This window comes from Stegostoma tigrinum, chromosome 3 (assembly GCF_030684315.1).
Source record: "Stegostoma tigrinum isolate sSteTig4 chromosome 3, sSteTig4.hap1, whole genome shotgun sequence".
Taxonomy (NCBI): domain Eukaryota; kingdom Metazoa; phylum Chordata; class Chondrichthyes; order Orectolobiformes; family Stegostomatidae; genus Stegostoma; species Stegostoma tigrinum.
The window spans coordinates 72,918,912-72,924,911 of record NC_081356.1 but is presented as its reverse complement, the minus strand read 5'-3'; positions in this window follow the sequence as shown (position 1 = coordinate 72,924,911).

Below are 6,000 nucleotides of genomic sequence, written 5' to 3'. Positions count from 1 at the left end.
ATTTTGGTCTAATTACATAAAAGAAATAGTGATTTATTTCCAAGTCAGAATAGTGAATTCTTGGGGAGGAGCTCACAAGTATTCCTTTGATGCTGTTCCATTGAATCTATTGCCCTAGTCCTTCTAGATCATAGAACTGGCTTTGCCCTCTCCTGGAACCTACCTGACATCTCTCCCCCTGTCCTCCTGGCACGCTAACATCACATCTACTTTACTGACTTACTGTTAGACAGAGCATAAATCAAGACAATGTTTCTGGAAGATACGAGAAGTTGCTCAAACAACATGACAAATTGTACATGGCAGAAGGTAGCAAATAAGGGCAGCTTGGTAGCTCGGTAGTTAGCACTGCAGCCTCACAGCGCCAGGGACCTGGGTTCAATTCCAGCCTCAGGCAACATTCTCCCTGTGTCTGTGTGGATTTCCTCTGGGTGCTCTTGTTTCCTCCCACAGTCCAAAGATGTGCATGTTAGGTGGAATTGTCATGTTAAAATTGCCCTACAGTGACCAGGGTTGTGCAGTCAATGTGGGTTAGCCATAGGGTCTACACATAGTTCAGGGTGGGATACTCTTAGGACTATCAGTGCAGACTCAGTGGGCTAAATGGCTTGCTCCCACACTGTGGGGATTCTACAAATTACAGCCAATATTTATGCACCCTTACGTTTATTTGCAAGAATAAACACATGTATACCTTACAAAAGTCTGAGTCCTTCTATGCAGGCCTCAAGTGAGCTCCAGATTAATGGTCAACATCACCATAACAGCAATTACGACTGTCTCACCCCTTTAGCAATCCTCTGTCCAGGCAGGCTGAAAGGTGCTGATTTGTAGCAACTCAGAGGCAATGTTTCAGAAGGTCCCTTCATGATCATTCATATGGGCAGACACATTAAATCCCGAACTAACAGCCTTATGAATTTTATTCCATAGCAAAGTTTATCAAATATGAAGAAGGGTCCTGACCCAAAACATTAGCTTTCCTGCTCTTCTGTTGCCTGGCCTGCTGTGGTCCTCCAGTTCAGAATGTTATCAAATGTGTAAGTGCCCGCACATGATGCCCCTTGAATTCCTTATATTCTTCATCGAATTGCACTAGAAGAAGGTAGACAACTCCTTAGTGAGTCATTGAACTAGAGAGCGGATAGGTATGAATTGAATGAAAAGATGTGTAATGAAATAAATGTATTTAAAGCATGAAAGAGAATGTATTAAATAAACTAATCAAACGTAAAAAGAATACTGTCTGTAAAACATAACATTCTATTTGACAGGTTATTTTCCTGTTTGGATATCAGAATTGTACAAAAAAAAGACAATGTTCAAAGCACAAATTGAGCACAAATGTTTTCACCGTTCGTTGGGAATATAGACAATTCAAGGTTTGCCCAACATTGTTCTCCTGATTTGTGAAAGCGGCCTTATCTAATTCACTGGAGTAATAATATGGAAAGAGATAGAGTTTGAGGGAGGACGAGAGAAAATGTGTGTAATGCAGTAAAAGAGTGTGTCTGCGTGTATGTGAGACAGAGATAGGCCATATAATACAGCGAGAAAGACAGCTAATGTGTGTCAGAGATAGTGGAAGAGAGAGTGGAGGAAATTTAAGGAGAGCAAGGGTGTTAGAACACAGTGAGAGAGTATGTGGGAGGCAGTGAAAGACAATGTTCATGGGGGAAAAGTAGGAATGTGTTTGTCGGTGAGGCAGTGAGGCAGTATTTAAGAGTGAGGGTTTGTGTGTCTGGGAAGGTGAGGTCATTTACCCAACATTCCCTGCTTCCTTTTCCCTAAAAACATATCCACAAAGCAGGCTGCGAATGGGAAAAAGGCACCAGCTTCCAAACATCCTCCCTTTCCCAGCTTCATTTGAATTCTGCCAAGGTGAGTTCAGAGTATGAAGCAGGTACTACTTCAGTATTTGTTAAGCTCAACTCTTGAACTTGGCACCGGTTCCAACCTCTTTGCTGGTAATCAGCTTCTGAAGTCTCATCCGTCTCTGTATGTCTACTTCCAAACAGAAATGGCAAAGTAATGTAATTAGTTAAAACTGCTGCTTGGCACCTATTTTTAGTGTCCATTTTTGTTAATTACTCTTCAATTTAAATGATCGATTTATCGCTTTGGAAACTTTTTTTTAAATTCATGTGTACTGTTGTGACAAAATTTATTTTTCTGATATTATTTTTATTCAACTTTTTTTCTTCTAATATGAATTCCGTAAATTCATCTCTTCAACAACCTTCCAATTCTGCGGGATTTCTCTTGTTGAATGTTAAGGCAGACAGGATTTCTTTTCAGGGTACTGCTGAGATTACTGAACCACAGATTTTTTTCTCTGATTGAAACCCGAATACGGCTCCTTGTAGTTGGTTCTGTCTTTTTGTAATACTAGACTCCTGTTAAAAGGCCAGTGTTCATTCTACTCCTTTTTGATAAACTAAAATCATGTTCTCCTTTTGTAATACACCAAAATTAGAAATACAAATTAAACTTAAAAACTTTACAGTTTTTCCACTTCAGAAGCAAAGTTTTCATATTGTAATAATAGAGTTGGCCTCTCCAAAAGATTCCTTTAACAGAGCTTAGTTTGGAAAAGTAAGTGTTTTTTTTTGGTTTTCATGTGTCTGTTTTTGACCATAAAAAGGAACTAAACTAAAAATGTTATACTACTGAAATGTAATAACTGTCAGAAATCTAGCATTAAATCTTGAAATAAGCCTGAAGCTTAGGAGCAGCTACAAGATAAACGCTACCCTCAGTCCACCATTTTGGAAGTTTAGAATATAATATTAATCCCTATCATACACGCATTAGTCAGAAATATGTTATAAAGAGTTATTTAGCCACCCAGTAAATAATTGTTTCTCCTTGATTGTGTTTTTCAGCAATTGGCAAAGTTGTTTGACTGCAGTCCAAATCATTTTTTACAATAATCTTTATACTGTTCTTTCCCAAGGTAGGCATGAATGTTTTATGGGCAGGATCATCTTGTCCGTCAGAATCCTCTTTAAACTATATTTGTCCAACATATAACTAACTAATCCTTTGGTTAAACCATGATATTAAAGCCTGCTGCAACCTTGTGCATCTGCCTTAAGCTTTCTTCAGTATTTTACCATCACTCCAAATGCTGCAAATGTCTTTTAATCATGATTGGTGCAGTGCAGTGAACACTGTCATACATTTAATAACTATCAAGATAATTAAATAATCAGAGCTCCTCAAATTAGTGGATTGGAAGGTAGTTAAGGTAACATCACCCTCTCCCACTATTTATAAAAGTTGGCAAAGAGAAAACAGAATTATATACTAGTTAGCCTGACATTGGCAACAGGAAAAATGTTAGAGACCTTGTAAAAAGTTTAATAACAGAGTACCTGGAAAGCCTTGTCAGGATCAGACAAAGTCAGTATGAATTATCAAAAGGGAAATCATACGTGAACAATCTGTTGAAACTTTTCCAGGATGTAACTAATCGAGTAACTAATAGGGGGGCCATATGGTTTTCCTGGTTTTCAAGAGACTGTTGATAATGTCCCTCACAAGAGATTAATGTAAAATTGAAGTACATGGGATTGAGAGTACCATACCAATGTGGACAGTGAACTGATTGACAGACAGTAAACAAAGAATAGGAATAAATGGGAGCTGTAATTGTACAGGGCTTGGTGGAGACCACTCTTGAAAGTATTGTGTGCTGTTTTGGTCTCCTCATCTGAGGAACAATGTTCTAGCCATGGAAGGAGTGCAACGAAGGTTTACAGACTGATTCCTGGGATGGCAGGACAGATATATGAAGAGAAACAGGATCAGTTAGAACTATGGTCATTGGAGTTTAGAAGAATGTAGGGGGAGCTCAGAGAAACCTATAAATTTTTCACAGGTCTAATCAGGGTAAACACAGGAAGGATGCTCCCAGTGACTGAGGAGTCCAGAACCAGGGGTCACAGTTTAAGGATGGGCCATTTAGAACATAGGTGAGAAATTTCTTCACATGCTAATCCCGTTGAATTCTCTGCCATAGAAGGCTGTTGAGGCAAAAACACTGAATGTTTCAAAAAGAAATTATAGTTCTTAAGATTAAAGGGATCAAAGGGTATGGGGAAAAAGTGGGAAAAGAGTATTTACAAAGGTGGATGATCAACCATGATCACAGCAGGCTTGAAGGGCTGAACGGTCTATTTCTGCTCCTTTTTTCTGTGTTTCTACCAACATATTCCAATTGGTGAATCATTAAGTTTTGCTAACTTTGTATCAGGACGAAACACAGATCTGATACATTGTTTGTTGATTTCAAACCTATGTTACATCCAATGGGCCTCTATAGACATTCCTTAATTGTCTTGAAATGACTGATATTCATCAAAGACCAGTAATTTTGTTTACCAGGAAAAAATAAGTTTGATAGCTGACTAAAGCAAAAACCTTTTGACTTTTACTTGAACGACTCTTGCCCCTCAGTTAAACACTTTACAAAGATGTTACCATAACCACATAGGTATATAAATCAGAAAAAGATGAGCAATAGATGTCTCTCTTCCACTGAAAATATAAGGCCAAGTAGTCTTAAAAATGATGAATGGTTTCAGTACAGTGGACACAGAGAGATTTTTTTCCAGTAATGCAGAAGAACATAATTACAGGCCTTCAGCATAAGATGGTCAGTAATGAATTCAATAGAGAATTCAGACCAATCTTCTTTACCCAGTGAGTGTTGAAAATGAGGAATAGGGAATACACAGGGAATAAATTAATTGATGATATACATGACTTTTAAGGAGAAGCCAGAGAGAAAGGGAAGGAGAAGGAAGAAAGCAGTTATAATGTTTGATCTAGATGAAGGCAGAAAGGAGTCTGGAGTGGAGCACAAACACCATCAAGAATTTGTTGGACCAACTGTAATCTTGTCCAATTGTATATGCTGGAGGACTGTCCCTGGCAATTGTGGTGCCAATGGAGGAAAATTCCATGGAAATTGATGGAGTTTTAGTAAGCCAAACTTTTACCAAAGCAGAGATGGAGACATACTAGAGCGTGACTGAATACTCTTAGGTAGTAATTGTGGATTTGCAACTGGGCATTTCATCCAATAAGTGACCATTACAAGCTCAGACGTACGTCAGGGTATCATCTATGTATTTCATTAACTTAGGACTTATCTCTCATGCACAGTCAATGTTGGAAGCACCACTGCAGCTACATAAGAATAGGTCCAAACCTCTGAGGAGGTACTTTGGCGAATCAGCTTTGTATGAATTAAGTATACATTTACCTCTCCCTGCTGGTCTAGTGGTCAGAATTTGGTGCTGGTCAGGGAATGTGGTTTGCGGAGGCACAATGGCTCAGTAGTTAGCACTGCTGCCTCACAGTCCCCCTAACCCGGCTTCGATTCTAGTCTTGGGCAACTGCTGTAGAGTTTGTACATTCTCCCTTTGTCTGTGTGGGTTTCCCCTAGGTGCTCTGATTTCCTCCCACAGTCCAAAGATGTGCAGATTAGGTGGATTGGTCATGCTAAATTGCCCATCATGTCCAGGAGTATGCAGGTTAGGTGGACTAGACAATGGTAAGTGCAGGGTTACTGGAATTGGATAAGAGACTGGGTCTACATGAGATGCTCTTTCGAGTGCTGGAGTGGATTCAATGGGCTGAATGGCCTTCTTTCACACTGTAGGGATCCAATGTTTTCACATCATTGGAACCCCAGCACAATGATTGGTCCACAAACATTTCATCCAATATAGATGTTGCCCTGAAAAGATGCATGTGATGGTGGTGTTCTATACACAATAGCCCTAAAGGTGAGCACCACTAGATTTCATTCACATGAACAATGAGTAGGCCTCCTCCGTATCTGCTGTAGCAATATGCTGGAGGACAAGAAATAAAATACAAAAGTGCAATTAATTGGACAATGTAGTTCTTTTGGGTAATTTTATTGATACCACTGTCATGGTGGATATCTTCATTGCATTGTAACTGTTTTTCCTGTTCTTCCTGTTT